Source organism: Podarcis raffonei, chromosome 6 (assembly GCF_027172205.1).
Source record: "Podarcis raffonei isolate rPodRaf1 chromosome 6, rPodRaf1.pri, whole genome shotgun sequence".
NCBI classification, from domain to species: domain Eukaryota; kingdom Metazoa; phylum Chordata; class Lepidosauria; order Squamata; family Lacertidae; genus Podarcis; species Podarcis raffonei.
In genome coordinates, this window is record NC_070607.1 from 37771580 (window position 1) to 37796976 (window position 25397).

General features: G+C 41.4%; 1 protein-coding gene across 3 annotated transcripts in view; it reads right to left on the reverse strand.

Moving 5' to 3' along the window:
• The window catches only part of SGIP1 (SH3GL interacting endocytic adaptor 1), a 137167-nt gene extending 115826 nt beyond the window's left edge, over positions 1 to 21341 (reverse strand). The window contains exons 1-5 of one of the 3 annotated variants that reach the window (XM_053392131.1): positions 21125 to 21341; positions 18506 to 18566; positions 17124 to 17154; positions 14058 to 14126; positions 12190 to 12303 (exon numbers count right to left, since the gene is read on the reverse strand). The gene's annotated coding sequence lies outside the window, so the exon portion shown is untranslated. Of the gene's footprint in view, positions 1 to 12189; positions 12304 to 14057; positions 14127 to 17123; positions 17155 to 18505; positions 18567 to 19240; positions 19983 to 21124 lie in introns of those variants that run through there. The other 2 variants (XM_053392133.1, XM_053392132.1) reach the window with 2 other exon arrangements.
• Between the last annotated feature and the right edge of the window lie 4056 nt (positions 21342 to 25397).

Below are 25397 nucleotides of genomic sequence, written 5' to 3' on the forward strand. Positions count from 1 at the left end.
ACGCCTGCTAGTATCTCAGCCAATCCCTCTAGCTTTCTATCTCGTCACATGGTAGCTTGCTTGCATCTCCTGACACAATACCCCTGGAGAACACAGGAACCTATTTTCCCCCCTTTCTCCCCCTCGGTTTCACAACACACACACACACACACACGCCCTCAGCTTCTGTGCCTTGTGATGTACTTCCCCCCTCTATAATCTTGTGGCAGCATCTGGGTGAACAAGATTAATTATCAAGCACTGTCAGATTAGCAGAGAGGTTTGCTGTGAAATCTGCATGTAAACAGGGTTGGGGCAAAATTGCTTTAATTATATTCTTTTTTATTTTTTTAAAAAAAAACAAATTAAAAATAAATTCTGCTGGCATGGTACTGTATAAATGGAACTGCGCAGCTGCCTTCTGATAATGCCCATGTATCCAGGATGTCAGCTTCTATAGATCTCATAACACAGAGAAACTAAGCCTGGCTTCACATTTGTGTCGGCTGATTCCTCCCCCCCCCCCATTCCCCTCTCCTCCCTGCCAGTCCCTCCTTCCCTGCCCCCCACCAACCATTCAAGAGAAAAATCAATTGGCCTGACGTCACATCATAAACAATTATCCTCAGGAGGAGGATGCAGAAGGAATTTCACCCAGACCACCTTCCAAGAGTGCACTGGAATTAATTTCGCTTGGAGAGCATCCGCATCAAGGGGCAGGGAACTGCCATTAGAAAACCAGAGGAAACAAAAGGGATACAGACACGAGGGACTTTCAAAACCAGCAGGCTCGGAAATGCGCAAGAACGTCAGGAGAGAAGAAATAAAAAGCTGTGGGACCAGGCTGCAGCTTTTCAGGAAACACAACGGTAAAACAGACATGAACCAGCAGAGTTAACACTGGCAACTCTCACTTGTTACCTTGCAATGCAGTAACAAACTGTATATACAAGGCTAAATCATGGGGTAAGAAAACCTAGAGTGTTGCTGACTACCCCCTGTAATTCGTCTGTCTTCTCCTTCCATAGCAGGCATATTTAATCATATCCTAGTAGTTCTTCTGTAGCCGTTTGTATTGCTAAACATATTTACTACTGAAGTAAATATGTGAAGTGGGTAAAGGAAGAGAGCATTTTTGCCACAGCCAATGCTCACAGTGGAAGCAAATAAAATTTGTCTCAGTGACTGCTAAAGGAGACTTAGATAAGAGTTATCTATCTCTGCAAGAGTCTTAAGGTATTCTTTAAAGTTCTGGAAAAATAATTATTTACTCTTTCACATAGTATCAGGATTAAGGGAACTTGGTGAAGTTAACATTTTTTCCATTTAAACATGCTGTGTTTTCTCAAAGGATCTGCTCTCTCAAATCCCTGCTGCAGGATTTTCCAGTGACCTGTGCTATACAGGCTGGAGAATTCTTAAGTAACAGATTTATCCATCTGTGAGGAACCTTTGGCTCTATAGATGCTGCTGAACTACAACTCCCATCATGTCTGACAATTGGTGATGTTGGCTGGGGCTGATAGGAATTGCAGTCCATCAACATCTGGAGGGCCAAAGGTCTCCTCCGCCTCATTTATGGTATAAGAGGTAGCTATAAGAGTTCAAACAGGTACACATGGTTAACAGCTGACTTACAAGGGGCATGATTTGATTTCTTAGTATGATTTTTGCATTAAGATTTTCAAGTAAGGACAAAGTCTTCTAAATCTAATAATTCAATGTTCTTGGCAAACTTTCTAGAACACTAGCCTTGGTTTGAACCTTGATATAGGACTATGCCCTTGAAGCCATATGACATGGAGACTATAATGGAATATTGCCCAATGGACCCACCACTCCCAGTCTTTTAGACACCTCAGCTCAAAATTTGTCTTCTTTGCAGAAATACAACTTAGATGCAGCAGCACTAGTGCACAGTCCCGGTCAGTGAAATAATGGCTTTGGGGGATTAAAGAGGAAGGAGTTTGCACAGTCTTGACTGACCAACTGGAAATTCACATGATCTTGGTATGAAGGTTGAGTCATAATAATGGAGCCCGCAGGACTGCCAACTGCTCTTATTGTTTCTTTGCTCTCTTTCAATCAGTACATACATTCCGCTGCTTTGAGACTTATTGGCATCCGTCTGTCTCAAGAGACAATGGAGTGCACCTCTGGGGGTGAAGTCAAGCCACTGCGTTAGCAGCAGCAAAGTGACCTGCCTGGGACACAAGCCTGGGCAGTGTGTATGGCTGCCCAGATGACAATCTCCTTCATAGTTGCTGTTTTAATCCAAACTAGAAATTAATTCTCAGATAATCTGTAATTTGGAAATTTCATATGTGCAACAGCACCATGAGCCTGAATGTATGCCTATGAACATACAATGCAATGTGCTACACAAGCCCATTGTACATATATGCTTTCGCCTGCAGTTAGAGCTTTCCCATTGGAAAGAGTGATGGTGTCTGATGCTCATGTGCACCACGGATCCAATTTTACATCGTACATGTACAGAGTACCTCCTGTAGTTGTATTCAACTATAACCCAATCAGAACAGACCCACTGAAATTAATGAAACTAAGTAATTTTATCATTTATTGATTTATTTAATTTATATACTGCCCATCATGCGAAGATCACAGGGTGGTTTATAATATAAAAACAGAAAAATACCATAATAACAAAAACAATACCCCTCCCAATAGTTTAAAAGGCCATAGACTGGGTTTAAACAATTAAACAAAAGCCTGGGAGAAGAGAAATGCTTTTGCCTGGTGCCTAAAGATATGCAACAAAGGTGGCAGGCAAGTCTCCCTGGGGAAGAGCAGGGAGTCACCGCAGAAGAGGCCTGTTCTCATGTTTCCACCCTCCGAAAATCATCAATGGGTCTATCCTGAGTAGAACTAGAATTTAATATCACCCTATATATACAAATTCCAGTTTAGAGGTTGTGTGAACCAACCATTGGCATGAATGTGGATGTTTCTTAATATTGTGGTTTATTACAGAATATCAAAGACACTTTAAAAAGACATAACGGCTTTCTCTTGAAAACAAGACAAAAACTCTAACTTCAAAGTGCATAAAGAGATACTATTTCTTTCCAAGTTGAGACGTGACCAGGACTAAAAAGCAGATAATGTTGTGGTGACAGCCCACCCCTGCACAGCCCGTTTCTCATACCCCACAAAACAGCTGGAAGACTGGGCCATTCCAATGCAAACTGTTTACACTGGGCAGTACTGGGCCTCAATAACTACATATGGCCATCTCTTCAATGCTTCTCAGTTGAGTTGAGAAGGAATCATGCTGGTGCAGAGCTTGTCTGAAGCCCAGGGCAGGAGTCTTGTTAGAATAAAGAAATAAACTCCAACAAAAAAGCAGCCGATCCCTGGCGGGGGCCCTGACCATCTTAGCTCTCCAAATTCGGAGCAGGTGTACCCAGTTCCCGTCCTCCTCTGTACAGGCCTGGAAGGAATACAAGATGTCAGTGGTGCCAATCTGAATAAAATATTGTGGGAGGCCTAGGTAAGCCCCATCCCACATCATCAGTCACATGACACAGTGCACACACCATTTGAATGGGAATGTCCATGAACTTTGTGGGGGCCTGACCACCTCAAATATTTTATTGTGGGGGCTGAAGCCCCCACAGCCCCTAGGAGTTGGCTCCTATGCAAGGTGTGCATACAAGTGCAGAGAACTATTGCATACACACACAACCGGTCATCTTGACGGACACTGTTTCAGAATCGGTCACAGAATAAAGACCACATGTGTACCAGCTGTAGCATGGCATCATATGTGTTAACATTTTTAGTGCATAAATTATACAGTGGTACCTCTAGTTACGAACTTAATTTGTTCCGGAGGTCCGTTCTTAACCTGAAACTGTTCTTAACTAGAGGCGTGCTTTCGCTAATGGGGCCTCTTGCTGCCACTGCGCCGCAGGAACAATTTCCGTTCTCATCCTGGGGCAAAGTTCTCAACTCGAGGTAACTCTTCCAGGTTAGCGGAGTTTGTAATCTGAAGCGTTTGTAACCTGAGGAGTTTGTAACCTTGAGGTACCACTGTAATTACACACCCATTTTACTTCAGCCCTTTGATTTACTAAAGGCTCCCAAGATAGCCTATTATAGAAATCGGGTGGGGGGTGGGGAGGTTAACTTAAGGCTCTTCATTCAAATGAATTATTGAACAAGAAAGCACTTTAGTGTGGGGTAAGAGACACACATGATGAAGTCTAGACAGACAGCAAAAGCAAAGTAGCTCTGAGAAACTGTGAATGGTACTGTCCTATGCACTGCCAAACTTCACTGCTGCTCCTTGACTTATAAAAGGAAAACACTGGAAATTTTCCATGTGAACAATGTGCTTTGCTTATACTGTACCCTATGGGGGGCACACTTGAGTAATTGTAAGATAAGATAAACTTTATTCGCATTAGCCAATGGCCATAGCAACATAAAACATAAAAAGCAAATAAAATATACAAATAAAAAAGACAGCAATGGGTAAATTGAGTAATTGTAATTTATGGTCAAGCTAGATGTTACCATGAATGTGTTGCTACTCACTATTTTGTTGATTGCAACGTTATTCAGGACAACTAAATTTAATGGGTCTACTCTGAAAAAACTGAATACAGCCCAATGTCAGGAGATTTTTTCTTTTAAAGTAATAGCAGTAGTGGGTGGATGGAGAAAATTTTAGAGGAGTCACAACCATTTGTCTCCTTATCTTTTAATTTAAGTTGACTTTGTAATAGTTGCTTTACAAATTTACATTATTTCTTCAGCAGGTGTAATGAAACTTTGTTCTAACTTTCTTAGAACATAATATATGTACTAAATTATGTAGGGATATTTGAGGAACAATATTTATAAAACAATTAAATATGAAGGAATGAGCAACCCAGGCACAATACTACCACACTATAATATCCTGCAATCTACATTCCATTGCCTAATAATAATAATAATAATAATAATAATAATAATAATAATAATAAATTTTATTTATACCCCGCCCTTCCCGGTTCAGAAAACCGGGCTCAGGGTGGCTAACAACAAATTTAAAACAATCGATGCAACAAAAAACCAGCATAAAATACAGTATAAAACGTGAATAACAATAAATTCAGAATTCAAAACTCAATTTAGGGGGAAATCCATCCAATAAACATTAGATGATCACCAGGGCTAGCTGGCTAAATTAATCCTATTTGGGCCAGTGAGGAGACCAGGGGAGAATTAGCTGTGGGATCCCAGATGGGTAATCTTCATAAAAAGGGGAGGGGGAGGGAAGGAAGAGGGATAAAAGATCAGGCTAAGTTCAAATTGAAAGGCAGGCGGAATAGCTCTGTCTTACAGGCCCTGTGGAAGGAAGTTAAATCCTGCAGGGCCCTGGTCTCATGGGACAGAGCATTCCACCAGGTTGGAGCCATCACTACGGAGGCCCTGGCCCTGGTGGAGGATAATCTGACTTCCTTGGGGCCCGGGACCTCTAAACTGTGATTATTCATGGACCTTAAGGTCCTCTGCAGAGCATACCAGGAGAGGCGGTCCCGTAAATACGAGGGCCCTAAGCCACAAAGGGCTTTAAAGGTCAAAACCAGCACCTGGACCCGATACTCCACTGGGAGCAAGTGCAACTGGTAAAGCACTGGGTGAATATGCTCCCATGGCAGGGACCCTGTGAGGAGCCTCGCTGCAGCATTCTGCACCAGCTGGAGTTTCTGGGACACCTTCAGGGGCAGCCCCGCATAGAGCGAATTACAGTAGTCAAGCCTGGAGGTGACCATTGCATGGATCACTGTGGCCAGATCGGGGTGGGAAAGATAAGGGACCAACTGCTTAATGCCGCGAAGGTGGGAAAATGTCGCCTTGGCTGTTGCTGTAACCTGCGCCTCCATGGAAAGGGAGGCATCAAGGATTACACCTAAACCCTTAAGGGAAGGTACTGGCACTAATTGGGCCCCCGCAAGAGAAGGGAGTTGGTATTAAACAATACAAAGAAAATTCTAGTGCAATGTGCTGATTAATTGTATTTCTTCTTTCCTTACGCACCTAACTATATTCTGAGAGACAAAAATGGGCTGAACAAGAATTCTTCAAAATCCTGGATGATTTCATATATGTCCAAAATCCATTTCCAATTATAAAAGCCGTTAAATTTGTCATATAATGGCAACTACAGGTAAGCCTCACAAAATTCTGCATGAAGGGCTGAGGCCTTTTCTATTAAATAATAGGAAAGATATTGGAAGGTTCCTGAAAATTAGTAAGCAGTGGAATAATATTCTACGCAGATACAGAGGGAGATAAGGAAAAAGCAACAAGTATTGGGGTGGGTAGGTTACACATCAACATTAATGTTTTCAAACAATATAATGCACTTCTGAAATACACACAGTAGGTGAAAACCAATTAAGTCATACTCAGAGTAGACATACTGAAATCAATAGGATTACGTTACTATATTGTTTTCAATGGATCAAGTATAACCTAATAATCTGTAAATAAATAAAATTCCACTGTGTCTAGAAAAATTTATATTCCTTGCAATATATAAAACCCACCAACTTGTCTCCCTTGCTGGGTAATAGTGCAATAAATTCTCTTTAGCATAGCAAGAACAAAGAACATTAGTTAGAAGCTATCATTTCTGAAAGTTATAGCAATGCCCATGAACACTGTGGTGTTTTATTATATCAACTTTAGCTTTAAAAAGAGAGCGCAGTAGTTTATTTAAGACACACTACCCAGAGTTTGGAAGGGGCCGTCAACAGCAGATTCTCAAAATGAAAGAAACAGTCAAGAATCTCAGTGGGTCCTCAGCTTACCTTAACAGCCTCAGCAATTCCTGAGATAATTATCTGCCATTTTAAGCAAAATAAGCCACCTCACAGAACAGTATTAGAATTTTAAAACAAAGTTCTCATCAGCGGTATCCCACTTTAGGACTTCCTATCTCTGACGAAGGGAAAAGAAAGCTTCATAATGGATTGACTTCTAAGCAGAATTGATAGCCATCTATCTCTCTCCAGCAGAGCTGTGGAGTATCCCTTCTTACAAATGAAGGAGGCCACTCATGCCAACTTTTGCAGCCTTTGGCTCCTGCTTTATCTGGATGACTTGCTCTTTATGGAATGAACAGGCTGCAGAATGCCCTCCCTCTAAGGGAGCTTTCACCAAGTTGGCTGGGGCTGGTGGCAGTTGTTACCCACAACTTCTGAAGGGTACGGTACCAGCTTGGTGTAGGGGCACAGCTAGTGCCAGTACTGTTCTTCTTTTGGCACCAAGTGAAGTTTGTCTGTTTGTCCAGGGTTTTTCAGGGGAAGGGGTTGGAAATTCCATCATTCCCACTGCACATGAGGAGCTGAGATCATGACTCCCTGACTGTTTCTCAAAAAGATGCTGTATTTCTGCCTGCTTCTATAACATTGGGCTGCATTGTTTTATTCTACTTGAACCCACCCTGGAATCATATTATAAAGGGTGGGCTAGAAACTCTCTTATGCTTTAATTTTGATAATTGGAGACCAGGGTTAGATCACACTTCCCAGAGATTTAAAGCCGAAAGAACACCCTTGTCTAAACTCACAGTAGGCCAGGGTCTTGGCACTAGCTAATTTACTCTTGCTTTGGAGACGCAAAGGGAGATAGACAGTCCTACACATACAATATTGTTACTACCGGACTGGACATAAAGACTTGGAATTGACTGGGATTTGCTTAAGGCCATCCAATGACTTGCTGGTAACAGGTCAGGGAAATATATCAGAAACATTTTTTTTAAAAAAAAACCCCTAAGAGAAGCTCCAGGTAGCCAGAGTGTTTCTCCAAGATTCTCTAAGGACAAATGTGGCAAGAAATTGCTTAGACATTGCATGAATAGCTCTTAAAAGGTAAAGAGTTGGTGTGGGAGGTGTAGATCTGGATGAGGAATAGACCAGGAGCAAAGCTGACCACACCCTTAGACCCATCTCATTCCAGAATCCTTATCTGCATTCTACCTCATACCTATCTCTAGACACCATTCACACAATTGTTACCTGTGTGAATAGTGTCTAGTCTAGTTTGAACATTAGTCAGAGACAATCCAAGGTAGTCAGAGAATATCCAAGGTCTCACAGTGGCCCATTTCAGTTTTGCACCATTACTGTGTTCAGATAGCAACTTTTAAAGAAAAGTTTCCCCTCCCCGTAGCATGCTCTTTTTATCTTCCAATAAAGTCTGAAAAACGTATGGGCACTATTCCATTGATTAAACTGTTTCATAAAAATTAGTAAGTGTGCATTTCTGGTGATGTGGTGGGATGGCTGAAAAGTATTTGGCACTTATTCTGTGAGTTGAAACAGCACATAGATAGCAAACAGTTCACCTGGTCAGTCATGTGTTGTACCCCATGCTGAAATACACTACAATGATGGGTATGCTATGAATCTACTCACTACATAAATAAACAAAAAAGGAATTGTATTTCTGTTTATTGTATTTCTATTTAAATTATAGTAATCATTTCTAAATGTGTATCTATCTATAGCATATTATACATAAATATATATTAGCACGTGGAATTTGTATGCAGATCTGTGTTACCTTTCAGTAATGCATCTCCTCTTTGGGGGGGCAATATGTAACTGGTGACCCTACCAACACTGCTCACTTTCAAAAGGGCAGTGAAAACTATTCTTGCATGGATTGCCACAGAACTGCTGCTTTTACATACTGCTTCATTTAGCATATTTCAACTCCCATTTTTATCTGTTGTTCCCCTTTTGGACTTTGGTGAATCACACTGATTACTACTCTATCTAGAGAAAAGCAGGACAAAAATCTTGGATGTGCTCAACCACTGAGCGATGGCAATTCTTACGGCTATCAACTGTCATGAACAAATCAGGATTTTCACAGCAATTTAAACAGTCCTGACATGTGAAGAGGCAGCTTAGTGAAATCCCTTGGATTTTAATCTGAACCTTTAAGGAAGGTTTTGTTTTTGCAACCTACATTCAGAAATTAAGAACAGCCTCAGTTTCCATGCAGAAACATTAAAAATAAGATGAATTAGTCATAGCCAAAAGTGAAGTCATGCTTTATTACACGAGACAAGGTCCTGCTGGAGCAGCTGTATTCCTTGGTTCCTAGCTATTAGCTCCAAGTAGCATGCCCCATATGCCTTGCTAGACAAGGTGCCTTCTGGACAGTGCTTGCCGAGCGCAAGGAGCTTTAGGTTCTGATGGCAAGGGATTTGCTAAATAAAGCTTAAATCCGCCAGCTTCATCCCTAGATGGAATACCGTGACAGTAAATAACAAAGCATAAATCGAAATAATACACAGTAGCCACACATTTTTGTTTCACATATTGGCCTGCATGGCTTTATGGCCACTTAACTGATCCATAGCAAATGTCAACCTTTCTTCCACTGTAAACAACTGTCTCCTGCCATTTCAAAAGAGCAAGTAATAGAAAGCTGTATTAATACATGCAGAGCGCCACTGAGAGCTCCGGCGAGCACAGTGCAGATTTCATTGGCTGGCCTTGGGCAAATCACTTCCTCAGCCTTAGCCCTTGCTTCCCCATAACTCCCACACCATGGACAGGAAAGTGGCTGGGGAGTGTGATCAGAAAAATGGTCCTGGAGGAAAGGATTAGGCCCTCTTACACACAGCTGCTCCAACCAAATCTACTACTCCCCCATGACTATATTTCGCTTTTTAAAAATAAATAGGGAGAGCTGAATAACTTGTCTTGGTTGACTTTGAGGCTGCATTCTTGTTTGCAAAGTAGTTTGGAATTTGCCACAATAAAGGGATCAGTGTTAGAGCATTTACCAAGTGGACAACACTGCTCCACATGTTGTGCTGAGATAAGAGAGGAGTTATGTACTAATCAGTTTCCTCTCATCCTTGAACTCCATACTTTCAGCTGATCCCAGACAAGGGTGGCGGCGAAGATGGGTGAGACTTTCAGTCCCTAGCTTGTGTCAGCTAAATGAATGGCAGAAGGGGCAATAGCAAGTCTCTAAAGGTGATAGAAATATTACTAATAACTTTACTATTGTACTTTATAAAACTATCAGCATATATGAATATTCAGACTTGACAGCTCAACGTCAAAGAACGAAACACATCATTTTTCTTTGCAATAAAATATGTACAGCCCATTTAAAACGTGTTTCAATAGAACACAAGAAAGGTAATAAAACGTCAATCTAGTTATCTGAGCAAGCCCATTTAACTTGTGTATGTATTTGATGGGTTTGACCTTTTCAAGCATTCTGGGTCTGAAACAGAGTTCGTATTTCACTGTGTGTACATTTTAATTGCTCTCATATATGAACATAGAAGTTGGATGCTGGGCTTTCTTTTAAGAGCCTACAAAAATCAAATCTGACAGATACCAGTTGACAACGCCTGTAGTTCATCCCTGTATAGCAATTAGTGCAGACTAATTGACTTCCACACAGACCACATGGATATTAGATTCTAATTTAAGTTACATTCCATATTTTTCTTCTGAAGAGGCAACCTGCTTTAAAATCAATTGTGAAGTGGAAAAAAATGTACCAACTCACACTCTGAGCATTAACACCTACAGAACTGATTGAAGGCTAAAACCACTCCTGATTTTATAAAGTGGAGTGCATGTGTGGGGTAGGGATATACGATCACAAGGCTCTCTATATTTTGGGGTTTTTTTAAAAACAAACTCCCCTGCAGCTCATCTGAGGTTTTCTACAATATTTTGACTCAATCACAGTAAGACACTTTGGATCTAAATTGCAGCCAAAATCTGCTACCAAATTAGGGTTGTGCAAGATATTTTTGGCTCCCTACATGGAAAATCCAGTGGCACAATCCACCAGGAAATTATTTTTAGAAGCCTAAGCAGAATGAGTAGGAAATATGGCTTAGCACAGCTCTTACTCATTTCAGTGGGCCTTGTGCAGGGACACTTCTGAGTGAATTGTGTGCTCTAGGTTTGATCCATCTGCCTTGGCCTCTATGTGATCCTTAGGCTACAGTCCTATATGTACTAACCTAGGAGTTGGTTCTCTTGAATTCAATAGAACTTATCTTCACCATAACTGTACTGTCTGATTTTGTGCTATGTCCTGCCCCCTACAGCACTCTGAAAATTCAAGGTGTCCATTGATCCAAAAAAGATTGGCAACCCCTGTTTTATTGCTTCCTGTTCAGTAGATTCTCAGAAGTAGTCCCATTGACTGCAATGAGTCTTACTCACACGTAAGAGTATAAGATTGCAGCCTGAATGCAAGAGATTCTTTTTCTACTGAAAATATTGTGAAAGGTTACAAAGAATAGATGCTGCAAACTGGAAAAAAAACCTTTAAAAACCCAGGCTGCTCTTTCGGCAGTTATTAGTGGACTGTGTAATTACATAATCTTATTACCACTTGTGCTGTCATCCTCCCTTCTTCCTCCTTCGGTGATAATCTCATTGCTGAGTCTAGCCAGTCTGATCTAAACATGCAAAGTTTAAAGGTAAAGATAAAGGGATGCCTGACTGTTAAGTCCAGTCGCGGATGACTCTGGGGTTGCGGCGCTCATCTCGCTTTATTGGCCGAGGGAGCTGGTGTTTGTCCACAGACAGCTTCCGGGTCATGTGGCCAGCATGAATAAGCCACTTCTGGAGAACCAGAGCAGCGCACAGAAACCCCGTTTACCTTCCCGGCCAGAGCGGTACCTATTTATCTACTTGCACTTTGACATGCTTTCAAACTGCTAGGTTGGCAGGAGCAGGGACCGAGCAACGGGAACTCACCCAGTCACGGGGATTCGAACAGCCAACCTTTTGATCAGCAACCCCTAGGCTGTGTGGTTTAGACCACAGCGCCACCCTCATCCCTTATGCAAAGTTTACTCCTGTGCAATAGAGAGCTTTATTCTTTTAGGCACTGTACATGCCACTCTTTATAATCTGGTAAGGAAAAGAGAGCATTTATTTAAGAACACATTCCGAAGTCATTTGCTACACTATGAAACTTTCAACCCAGTCTTTTACATGAGACTCCTACCCAAAACTCAGCTGAGCAAAAGGTAATAGCAGATAATGGAAGGACATGATTCTGGTACCTTGAATAGTGTTGTAGAAGGGGAAATTTCAGAAGGTGGATATTTTCATTCCTATTCATAAGAATCCTGCCAAAAAACTCTACATAACCAGAAGTACAGGATCTCAATCCAATTTGTACTTAGCTGGTGACTCGCTTTGAGTTTGGTGCATCTATAAATAACTAGGAAACTTTTGGCTGCCTCTTCATTTGTTGCCCAGAAACTAGAGATCTACAGATAAATTCACAGTCAGTCTGTCAATACAAAATTTATAGGTTTTGTAAGAGTGGTGTACAGTGTACAGGAGAAATTTAATCAGCTACAGCACAACTTGCCTCACTTAATACCCCCCTCCCTGCCGTGTAAGTAGAGACAATTAACCTACGCCTTTGGGTACAGAGAGCAGTTCAGGTCATACACAGGGATTCAAAGACAGCATTTTACTTCCCAGGTCTCCTTTTTAAACACACAGCTCAATACAGTATTTCCACTTTTACAGAAATATAACCCCATAAACCAATAAAAAACCATAAACAACGAAAGCCATGGCATTTGTTAAGATGGTCTCTTGTGGGCCTAGTTCTGGGAGAGATAGAAAACATGCCTGAACTGTGCCACTATAAATTGCAGGTGGAACCGAAAGTTCCTCTCTGTACAAAAGCCATATAGTACAAAACTCCTTCACACAGAAATCTAGCATGTCAGGGAGAGTAGTAAAGTTATAACTCTTCTCCCAAATACTTAGCTTTCATTATTTAGGAACTTTCGGATGTGACACACTCCTCACATACATCGGAGCTGTGTGGGCAGCCAAACATAGGTTTACCATTTCAGTAAGAAGCAGGCTTTAGCAATAACTGTTTTATTTTACATACTTTAACCAGCAACTCCTGCTCAATTCCTGTAAAACAAGTTTATACTTAAAACAATTGATTTACTTTAAATAAATTTAGGAGGTAAGTGTTTCATTACATCATTTAGGGTACCCCAGTGGTCTAACTATATGGCTGGCAAAACAAAACCCCAAATTCAAGCCCTTTTGCTTTGCTTTTCATAAATCAGCCACGGGTAGATTTACCAAAATTACTCCTTTCCACAGCCATTTCAGCTCTACAGAAAGACTTCCCATCTTTGGACATACTAAAGTGACATACAATGTCCATTCAGCCTTTTCCTCCACCATGGAAGGAAGCACTTCTACAAACATTTTATTTAACTCAGGGAAAAGACACTTCTATAATTCCATGGAGTTAGAACAAAGGCAAGACAGGAAATAAAACCCCACTCAAAGCTACAGAGCTTCACTTTTTTTAAAAAACATAAAAACGCAGAGGATAACATCTTTGTCCCTCTGTTACGTCATTTTGCACTATCCTGCCTTGCAAAGCTTATCCAGTCTGCAAAGCCATCTTAATATAGTTAAACACACAGGTGGGGAAACATCTCTCCCAGTCACATGCAGGAATTGCTGTCTAGCAGCACTCTGCAAGAATCCTTAGGACTCACCTGACAGCTAATATTTCCACTTATCCAGAGCTTTTTAAAATGGGCAACTGTCAAGAGGCAGATCTTTTTTGACAGAACAGTCTGCTACAGTCTGATAAGAGAGGCAGTATCACCTCCTTAGTACATAGCGCCTCGATTTTTCAATGTAAGAAACCAAAGCTCACCAATATTTCTGCGCTTCCCAACTTTTGCACTGTATCAGTAAATAAATAAAATAAAATAATAATAATAATAATAATAATAATAATAATAATAATAATAATAAATTACGTCTAATTACAAGGATAATAGTAAGTTAGAGGCCAGCTGCTTGGGCTGGTTTGAAGCTCAAACCAGGGATATTTGTAAGCCTAGCTTCTATGTAAGGGAATTTCACATCTCTATATACTGAAAGAACTTACACACAAATCATTCCCTACATATTTCGCCAAAGATGCATAAATACTTCCAATGCGACTGTCACCAAATTTCCTTATAAGCAAACCCTACTAATAAAGCTTACCTGAAAATCAGGCTGCAGTCCTTGGTACTTCTTTGGGAGTAAGTCCATTCCACAGTAATCCATTTACTCCTGAATAAACAAGGACAGGAATCAGCGAATGCAACTGAAGTCATGAGAACTAGTTTCTTTCCACTAAACACAGTATCACTATCTGTGATTCTCAGGCATGCAGATTTAATTAACTGATATGTACCCCAAAAAAAGTAGCAGGATGACTAATATAGATAGTGCCATCGCAAAACCTTCTGAAATGTATTTCACATTATCAAAGATCATTCAACTAAAGCACACCAATTGAGATGGGACATAGCTGTTTTTACGAAGGGCAGGCATTATCTGTAATGATGGCTTCTTTACACTGTTTGAAGGAACTCCTTTAAAATTCAGACATACCGCTAGACACAAGGACACGACTCCCTGAATCTTTGAACAGTTGTGTGGCTGAAGGTACAGCTTTTCTCTGCCTTACCACTCTATTTAATAACCAGCTGCACCTGGTGGGATTCCCTGGTTGCACAAATTAAAGGCATATGAGCTCTGTTCTTGCCTGCAGCAGGTCTTCTTAGGCACACTCATATTTTGCTGTATTAAATAAGTCAGCAAATACTCTTAAGGACACATTGGAAACTGTATTTAGATTTTCTTTTAATAGTTAGGCGTTGCTTGGCATGCTTAAAAACAACACTTCCTTCAAATAATGTATCTGAAACCTTTATGAATTGCCCTGTCCCATCTAAATTTGATTACAAAAATGCAAAATACCCTCAAAAGAGGCATTGAAAACATGTCTTCATTCATTCACTATGACATTTAAACTACTGTGCTATACATTATAAGGCACATTTTAATGCAGCTTTCCCCAACCTGATGTCCTTCAGATGTTGGACTACAACACCCATCATCCTTGGCCATCAGCCATTTTGGATATGGCTGATGGGAGCTGAAATCCAGTAACATCTGAAGGGCATCAGGTTCCCCATGTGGTCTAGGAAACTATGCCAGTGCAAAAGACTATGACCCAGAAGGACTGGGACCCCATCCAATTTTTCTCAGCCATTGACTGACAGAAACACAGATGGTTAGCTAAAAAAACACACACAACAGAACTCTGAATATGTAGTAAACATAAAATGTGGTTGCTCTCTTTAAAATGCTTAATCAAGTAATATTGATTTAACCAAACGGGGACACTCCAAAATCTATTCAGAGCTACTTGGCTGGTGAGAGGAAGGTATGTTAGTGTCAGGACTACACAAGGAATTGAAGTAGCTTATTACACACAGTCCACAACCTTTGCATAGCTATGCTCAATAGATTAGTTTATCATTTCCATTTAGTTTAGAGAAGACAGCTACCCAGTTCAAGCACAAGTGAGACTAAGATCCACAGCATTCAGATATACTATTTTAATGCAAATATTAAAACTGGTGTTTTGCTGCTCATGCATTATAGTGTTTTCCTGGCAGTGATCCTGCATTATTATTATTTTAAAAATCTGATTATGACAAGCAAAAATACAGCAGGTAATAGCTTTTCCCATCAGTGGATCTTCTGGTTATGGAAAGCTTTCCCTGCTTAATTTATGTTGGCAATGCAACCATTAAATGCACACAAGCTCTATCAAATGTTAAAGGCACAGTAGTTTCCACAATGAAATTTGAACTAACTGACAGTTGCCCTTCAGTTATTTACTCATGTTAATTAAGGCTGAGCAAGCAGGGCAAGAGTTTCCCACCACTTTCAGTTCTAGTCTGGGAAAGTAGAAAGCCCTTACCCTTTATAAAGTTAGCAGATTGACTTTGTCTTTTATTTATTCATTTATAAAAGTATTTATATGCCACTATATCATAAAAAATATCAAAACAGATTACACCAATGGAACATAAAGCATGCAATTAAAAACATGTAAAAAGGTTAAAAACAGACATCAATTAACCATTGAGGAAAGATGTATTTTTAATTGCCTGCTCAGGCCTGGTGTAATAGAAAAGGTTTCAGCAGGCATTTAAAAGTTGACACTGAAGCTACCTGCCGAATCTCTATTCACAGAGTATTCCATAAGGACTGGGCCAAAGATACTAAAGTGGTTGTCAAATGACCCTCACCAACTCATAGAATGGCCAGTGACACTCCAGTAGATGACCTCAGTGATCTAGTTGGAATATTTGGGTTCAGGCGATCCCTGAGGTACCCTGGACCTAAGTTGTTCAGGAGTTTGTAAATTAATGCAAGAACCTTGAACCTGGCACGTCTGCATATGGTCAGCCAATGCAGCTGTTTTAACCTTGGCATCACATGTTCTTGACCAGATGCCCCCACCAGCAGGAGTTTCCAAACCAGACCAAGGGCAGCCCCACCTAGAGCACATTACAGTAATCCAGCCTCGAGGTTACCAACACATGGACTACAGTGATCAGGCTATCCCTGTCTAGGAATAGCCATACAGTGGACGCTCAGATTGCGAACGTGATCCGTGCGGGATGCACGTTCACAACCTGCATCATTTGCAACCCATGTCTGTGCATGCACGGGTTGTGATTCGGCGCTTCTGCGCATGCACAACCACCGAAATCCGGAAGTAACCCATTCCAGTACTTCTGAGTTTTGGCAGCCCGCAACCCAAAAAAACGCAACCTGAAGCAGCTGTAACCCGAGGTATGACTGTAGTTGGCAACTTGCTAATTTCCCAAACATGGGAATGACGCAAAGAGCCTCCTTTCTTCCCAGGACTCAGTTTACTGGCCACCACTGCATTCAAACACCGATCCAGAGCTTTCATAAACTCTCTTGATTTAGAGGACCAAGAGGTGGTGCTATTTCAGATATAAAAGCTACACTCTAGACAGAAGAGTGAATTTACAGTGTAGTAAATTCCTTTATCTCTCTCCTTGAATGGATGCAGACATTGGCTAGAATCCAAATAATTGTACAACATGCTCCATGTAGCTGGAGGGCTTTTTAGGCCATGTCTCTTGAACCAGCTTCCCATTCAAAATGCAACACAGCCCTTTTGAAATGGAGAGGACTTTCAGAAGTAGTTTGTCATGTAGAAAGGGGTAACCTTACCTGGACTGGAACTACTCCAGACTCTGGTGAACTGGAACATATAAAACAAAAAGACCAGATTCCCTTAACATTACAGTAACCTACTGCTGAAAGTTTAAGAGCTCAAAAACCCCATGCCCTTGAACATTTTACATCATTAAAGGGTTAATGACTGCCTCTTGGAACTGGAAATGAAGTGTTTATCATGGTGACTATCTGAGCTGGTGATTTGGCAGCTAAATATCAGTCTTGTACTGTGCACACTACTGACATCTAATGGTTAGGCTTGCTGCTGCATGTAAATACATATGTCAGCCTGAGCTAATATTTCATCTGATGCAAAATACAAATCTAGATTTTGTTTTGGTTATTTATTTTTGCTTTTGACAGTACATATCATAATTATAGCTTTTTTTGCTACAATAGTTACATGAAAGATGCAAATACTGTTTATTTTAAAGGATTTGTTTTAATTTAGGGGGAAGCCAATGTCCTTCTTTGTGGCTTTTTCCATGCACCGTATTTCAAAATACAGTTGAACATCTCCTAAAACTGGCTGATTTGATTAGAACCATGGCAGAAGATGCAATGTTTGAACATATGCACTGCAGCTCTAATTTCAAGTGCAATCTTATGCATCTTTACTCAAAGGTAAATCCCCCTGGACTCGATGGGGCTTACTTCCTAGTTAGTGTGCTTAAAACTGGACTTAATCTATTTTAACTGTGATTTTTCATCTACAGATGGCTGATCATTTTGCTGAAGGGCAGATTTTTTTAAAAAAATATTTAAATAAATAAAGCACCACACATCAAGTCTTGCATCAGCTGCCATCTGTGCACATCTTCAAGGTGCTATACACCTTTGAAAGAGGAGAGGCCTCCCATCATCTGCATACTAATTTAAGCTCTCAATACTCTAACTTAAACCCTTAGTTCTTTAAGTTGGGAGTGTGGAACCTCTTGCTTCCAGGTGCTGCTGGACTACAATTCCCATCAGGCCACAGCTTTGATTATACAGCAGCTGAGTGGGGTTGTCAGAGAAGTAGGGAAAGGATCAGGTCATCATTCCAAGCAGTCCTTGCTACTGGAATAGTATTCAGCAATGTGGCTGTGATGAACCCATTGCAACCTTGTGAGTTGACTACTGCTGTATAAGGACCCACATGTGTAGGTGAACAACAAAAAGAAAATGGATAGGTGCCTAGATTCAAAACATGGGGCTAGCACACAGTGAGCTCCAGAAGCAGAATATTAAACTCACAAAAATAAGCAGCAATGTAGTCTTGGAGATATAGGTTGTTAAACCATTTTTTATCCCATTCAGTGGTGCATAACAGTTGACCTCTTTGTGCCCCTAGAGCAGACCACACACTGTTAAATAAGTTTAAAATACTTACTTACAGATTCAAGGTCTCAGTCATGCATTGTTCCATGCAGCAGCAAAGATAATACAGGCAAAATTCTACTGGGTAGAAAGTACAGAATATAGTTCCAAACACATGCTGTAAGCTCTGAAGCAAGTTTACACACCTCCATCTCGTTACATGCTGCAAGGGAGAGAGAGAAAGAGAGAGAGAGAGAGAGAGAGAGAGAGAGAGAGAGAGAGAGAGAGAGAGAAAGGAAGGAAGGAAGGAAGGAAGGAAGGAAGGAAGGGGTGTGTCCTAGCTGAGTCTATCTAACAATACAACTCTGTGGTACTTCATGCACTAACTAGCCCTATGACTGTTAGTTGTATTTGACTTCAATCTCCCACATGCTGGATCCTGGTGTGGCACAAGCCAAGAAACCAAGATCCCACTGGGCATCCAGGGAGGGGTTTAAGCCGGCCTAGGAGCTTAGCACTGCAGCCGTGAGGCCTAGGCAATGGACATACAAAGTCTATGTACCTGCGTGAGCACAGATAATTATCACCCAGGCAAATAACCAACAGATTGGGAGGGCCTTGGTGCTGGATTTGCTTCTTCTCCACCAGGGAACACAACCACTTTATCCCTACCTGGAGATCTAGGAAACATGCACCCATGGATGTAGTTGACTTGACCACTGTGTCAACCTCACATGTTTTCCTTCCCAGTGCACAATGCTGTGCCTGAGGATCCATACACACTTCCATCCTACAACATATTCAAAAATTACCAGTGGTAGCTGCTATGATGAGCACACGTAACCCTTAAAGGCCCTTGAGTGCCACTGGCCTGTCCTGGTGAATGAAAAATTGCCCAGCACTGTTAGGTTGAATTCTTAAGTGGACCAGCCATCAATTCCAGTTGGCAGAGGGGTGGTGGATCGCTCCATCCAGCCTACTAGATTTCTGCACCAGCTACAAAGGAAGCACAGTTTATTCCTGCACAACCAGCATGGAAACACAGAGAGCTGGCAGAGGATGAACAAATCACTCCATTCTGCTTCCACCTGTCCTCTTGGTACAATGCAGTTATTTAGTACATTGCTAAGAAGCTAAAAGCCAGCATTTCCATAGCAGACCAACACAAAATGTGCAAGGTTTCTTTACAAGTCTGGATTAAGAGTTATGTTGTACTCAAGTCTCTGTATATGATTTGGGATGCTGATTCCTCCCCTGCTGCATACTTTAAATGTTAAGGACAGCTTTGTGGGCATCAATCGTCTGAGCACTTCAATTATTCTTATTCTCTGTCCTAGTTCATCATGTTCAATTTTATAGCATCTAAAATTGTTTCAGGGAGAAAAGCATTTTAGTTTCCAATGAAAATGGAATGTTAGTTGCTTTTGGTTACTTCAAAGCTTTATTTTGCTGAAGGAAACAGTTGTCACATGACAGCTTCTTTTTAAAAAGGAAAGTGAAATTTCCCCCTACAGCTGATATTGCTGTGGTTTCTGAGGAATACAGTTTATAGACACCAAGCGAAAGCTGCCTCTAGCAAATCAAAAACAAACACTAAAAGGATATGGTCCATTACAAAACACACCACACTTAAGTATATAGAGCATTATGCATCAGTTATTTCTGTCTATTCCATCTACTTGTCCTTATGCTGCTATAAATCTGCATTTATCTAGTTTGTGTGAAGAGCTTGCAAAACAATTTACAGCACAAACCTATACATGTAAATTCAGAAGTAGGACCCACTGACTTAAGTGAAGCTTATTTCCAGCTAGGTGGGCATCGGATTGTAACCTTACTCCTCTTCCCCCACCCCACATTTTTTAATAGCAGTTGTATAAACTTTGTCTTAGAAACTACGTCTTGAATGCACCATTAAAACAAAACAAAAACCCACAATATGTATAATTGTGTGGTTTTCCCAACCACAATATTTCCATATATACTTCTCTGAACCATATACAGATATTGCAACATAGCTTAAATCTAAAACAATTGTTCTAGTTCAGTTCTTTAAGCTTCTGTTTCTGTCCATCAGACGCATGTTTATAGCCAGACAAAGCAATATAGCAGGTATGTACAGTAATTATTCACAAGGGACAAATACTTAGATTCTTTTTCATGTTTTGGGATCCACTGCCCATTGTTATATGCAGTCTACTAAAAACCAGAGGCCTAAATCATATTAGAAATAAGCCCCATTAGGTTTATTGGTACTTATCCTCATATAACTTCCTGAGATCTCAGTATCTCTGATTATTATAGTGCTTGTACATTCTCACCTGCTATCAGGCCATTGGCATGCCAAGTTATCCCCATATCCAGTGCTATTTTTCTAGGTGCTGAAACTCACCATGAACACCTTCCCTGTTCTGTTGTTGTTGTTGTTGTTGTTGTTTAATGGTGCCCACCAGAGAGGTGCTGGAACTCACCTGAGAGTGCTGGAACTGAGTTCCTATGAGTTTCCGGGGGGGGGGACACCCTATATCACAGGTTGTGGGGTGTGCATGAGGGTAATTACTGTGGAATAGCCACTTCTTGTTTACTTTTTACTGTGTTTCTGCAGAGCGTCAGGAACATCTCTCCCTCCCAAGTCTTCCCTGTCAAGATTATTTTTGTTTCTGTAGCTCAGAAAAGCCTATTTTTTTTTAACATACTGTAATAATTGCTCAGTTTCCCTAGATGTAGATAATGCATTGTGTTGCTCTTATGGTTGGGTTAAGGCCTGTATACATTGTTCAGCCATTTTCTTCAGTGCTGTCTGTCTCTCTTCTCTAGGAATCAACTCTATTACTTTAACCCTTCCATTGCTAAAGTATATCATTCCCCCTCCCCTCCCACAGACACAAATTGCAGAGGGGCAGGGAAATTTTGATGGGGTGTATGGTGACTCACCCTCCACCTTACAACTGGGAATGGGGTGGAGCATGTGGTAGAGCACCTGTTTTGCATGCCAAAGGTCCCAAGGGGAAAAATCCCTAACTGAAACCCCAAAGAGCTGCCACGGCCAGCTAGTAAAATAGGTGGACCAATGGTCTGACTCTGTAAAAGCAGGACTTTTTTTTCATCCAGAACTCAGTTCCAGCACCTCTTTTTCTAGAAAAAATAGCACTGAGCATAAGGCAGCTTTTTATTTATTCGTTATTAAATTTGTATACTACCCTTCATCCGTACACCTCAGAGCCTGAAAATACAAAATAAGAACACAAAATACATAACAGGAACAAAACAAAACAATAAACCCGCTTCCTCCACCCCCTCCCACAGACACGTTTAAAAGGATATAGGGTGTTAGCCAAAGGCCTGGCTGAAGAGAAATGTTTTTGCCTAGCACCTAAAGGTGTATAACAGGGGTAGGCAACCTAAGGCCTGGGGGCTGGATGCGGCCCAATCGCCTTCTCAATCCGGCCCGCGGATGGTTCAGGAATCAGTGTGTTTTTACATGAGTAGAATGTCTTTTTATTTAAAATGCATCTTTGGGTTATTTGTGGGGCCTGCCTGGTGTTTTTACATGAGTAGAATGTGTGCTTTTATTTAAAATGCATCTCTGGGTTATTTGTGGGGCATACGAATTCGTTCATTCCCCCCCAAAAAAAAATGTCCAGCCCCCCACATGGTCTGAGGGACGGTGGACTGGCCCACGGCTGAAAAAGGTTGCTGACCCCTGGTGTATAATGAAGGCACCAGGCAAACCTGGCTGTGCTTCTGTGAAGGAATCTTGTTTATTCGAATGAAGTGTTAACGGGCATTGCGTAATGTGCTCTGACATTTGTAGGGTAATGTTACATTGTAATGGATTCGCTGTGGGGAGTTTTTTTATCTGGCCCAGTGAAATATTGCTTGGTGTTAGAATTCTCGTTATGCATAAGAATATGCTTGTTTTGATTGGTGCATTTGAGTTTTGAATTTTCAGTTGGACGGTGAGATTGGCTGGGGCAGGACTAGAAGTTCCAGAAGAAGTGCACACACACACACACACACACACACACACACACACCACACACACACACACACACACACACACACATATATATATATAGCCAGGTGCTGGTGAGAAGAAGGCTAATTGAGAGTTAGAGTAGTTGGTGGAGTCAGGAAGGAGCAAAAACAGGAAGAGGAGGAGGAGGACCAGGGGTCAGGGAAGGAGGAAGAAGACCAGACAGGTAGGTAGAGTGATTTGGTGCATGACGACTTATTATCCCTTTTTCCACCAGATGGTGCTGTTGATTTATGATTGAATGCACAAATATCAGACGTTAGTCTTTTCCAGTTCATGTTAGGGAAGGATGAGCAAAGGTTGGTCCTGTTTAGAAAATCACCGTGCTTGAGCAACATCACTGATATGAAATTCAGAATATAACACAATCATCAGTGGCAAAATAACTTGAGATCTGGTGTAGTTTAGCATAATGATTAAGAAGCTTAGCTATGAATCAGCACTATCATGAACTCAACTAGATGACTTCAGTTAAGCCCCCCCCCCATTTTGTTCCCTTCCCCATGTGGGTAGTTCTGTGTGCTTTACAAACCTCTTCTGTTATTTAAAACTGCCATTTAAAAAACTTGTTATCTGTATAGGAAGATATAACTCAAAATCAAAAATGAGGTAACAGCATATAACACTAAATGCAAAAATCTGTGGAAAAGATGAGCCCTGTGATATATGGCATGTAAAGGGTTAAAATGACATTGACTGTTAACAATTGCTCCTTAGTGGGTGGGATTTATAGTGTGCTTGTGTGTCAGTCTTCTACTAATTCAGTTTGGTGCAAGCCAGCCTCAGAGCTATTTGTTTTTCCTCTGTAGTTCTGCTGTGGTGTAGGGTTAATAGGAAGGTATGCAACCATGTGTGTAGATACACAAAGGATCCACTGAACCATATTGCATGGTGTCAGGGCTGGGCCTGTTCCCCATAGACATCTCAGCACAGTGGTTATGGCACGAATATGAGTTTCCAGGGAAGCTGGTACTTCAGGGCAATGTGGCCAGCAACTGGAGAAAGTGGAAGCAGGAATTTGAAGTATACAGCATTGTTTGCCATGCAGTTATAAAGGATGGTGAATCAAAAAATGTCCTATTTCTGCATGTGCCTGGGGAAGAGGCTAGGAAGGTTTTCAATATCTTTCAGTTCACCAAATAGTCAGATAAGTAAAATATATCATTTGATACCAGCAAATCTGAGGCCTACCGCACTCCTAAAAAGAATGACTTGACAGAAACAAGTTCTTCACATGAATTCAGATGGAAGGGGAAAGCACTAATCACTATGTCACTGATTTAAAGATGCTTGCACAAACTTGTGAGTTTGGAGAATTGCTTGTCTTCCTCATTAAATAACCATGCTGTTTGTAGAGCATGCTCAGGCAGGCTGAGGGCTAGGTTGCTAAGAAACCTTTATTTAAATCCTAACTTGTGCTGTAGACATTTGTTAATCAACTCCTGGACAAGGACCATAATCCTTTGTGGATGCTGTGCAAAAGGTATCCCCTGCTCCCTGGTGTTCCAGTTACTGTTGCTGGCAAGCCTATTTATTTCTAACTGGACACTTGTGCAGAGAATGTGGCCAAATTATTGCACAAGAAGGTGAAACCAATCCCAGCAAGTGTCACCCTGACTGCATTTGGAGGGACAAGAATTACACCAAGAGGAACATTTGTAGCCTTTTGCAAGAAAGGTGTTTTGAGGTGGGCCACGCAGCATGTGAGACTATGCAACTCATCAGGTGTGTGAATGAATATAGCTCCTTACAGCACACTCCTATGTTTTTGTTGGTCTGAGACACTTTCCAGGTGTGCATCACATTTATGTAGACAAGTGCTCTCTTCGGCAGCACACATACATTTATGTAGACTAAGTTGTGCCCCTAGTTGTTTATGGATGCAGGAATATCTCCAACACCATAGAGGACCAACTGCAACCAGCCCCACAGTACCTCAGGTTCATTGGGTTATCTCTAAAGTGACTAAGTCTATGTCCTGAACTCCTGGCTTACTGGCAGCAAATCCAAAGTCCAGGGTCAAGCCACACGACCAAAGTCCAAAGCTCAGGAAACGCAGTCCACAGTCAATCCAAGTAGCCAATTCTGAAGTGCAGCAATCAGAATACAGTCCAGAGTCAAACCCAAAGCAGAGTCCCATAGAGGTCCAGGAGCATTCAAGCCAACGTCTATCAACAGGGGCAGTTGAGCAGACAGCACCTCAGCTCTGCTTCCCTCTTTGCTTGCTGGTTGCAGCATGTGGGCTTGATGAGGCTTGTGACCCTCACCTGTTCTGAGCCTACTCCAGCTGAGGAATCACATGCCTTCTCCCAGAGCTAATGAGCCCCACCTGGCCAGCTAGGGAGCTGGGCTGTGAGCTATTGTCTGCCCCAGCCTCCTAGAACGTCCCTCCCTTTGCTCCCTACATCTCAGAGCCCACTGTGTTCATGGGGACAAGAGCCCTCTGGCTCTGGTGATGGGTCCTGCTGCTCTGGTTCCTGTGCATCCATCCCCTGTCACCCTCTGATTACTTCCTTTCCCATCCCCTGCTTGCCCCAGTGTGTCCCAGTCCTGGCTACACCCCTCGCTGGGACTCTCTTCCTCCTCCCCATCATCCTGCCAGTTCATGACAGCCTATAGCATGGGTGAGTAGCTGAAGTATTATACAAAAGAAGAATGGGTCGCTTAGGCTGTGTCCTGACCCTAGAACTTCAAGAAGGCTGTCAGGAGACAATTTTACATTCACACAGATATTGATGTCCAGAGAAACTTGGCAAGGAAGAAACCCTTTGCCATCCTCAATGAAAAATGAAAAATATGACTACTGGCAATGGGTAGGAGACCCAGCCAGATGGGTATAAGTAATAAATAATAATAATAATAATAATAATAATAATAATAATAATAATAATAATAATTATTATTATTATTATCAAGCCGTGGACAGCAAAGTG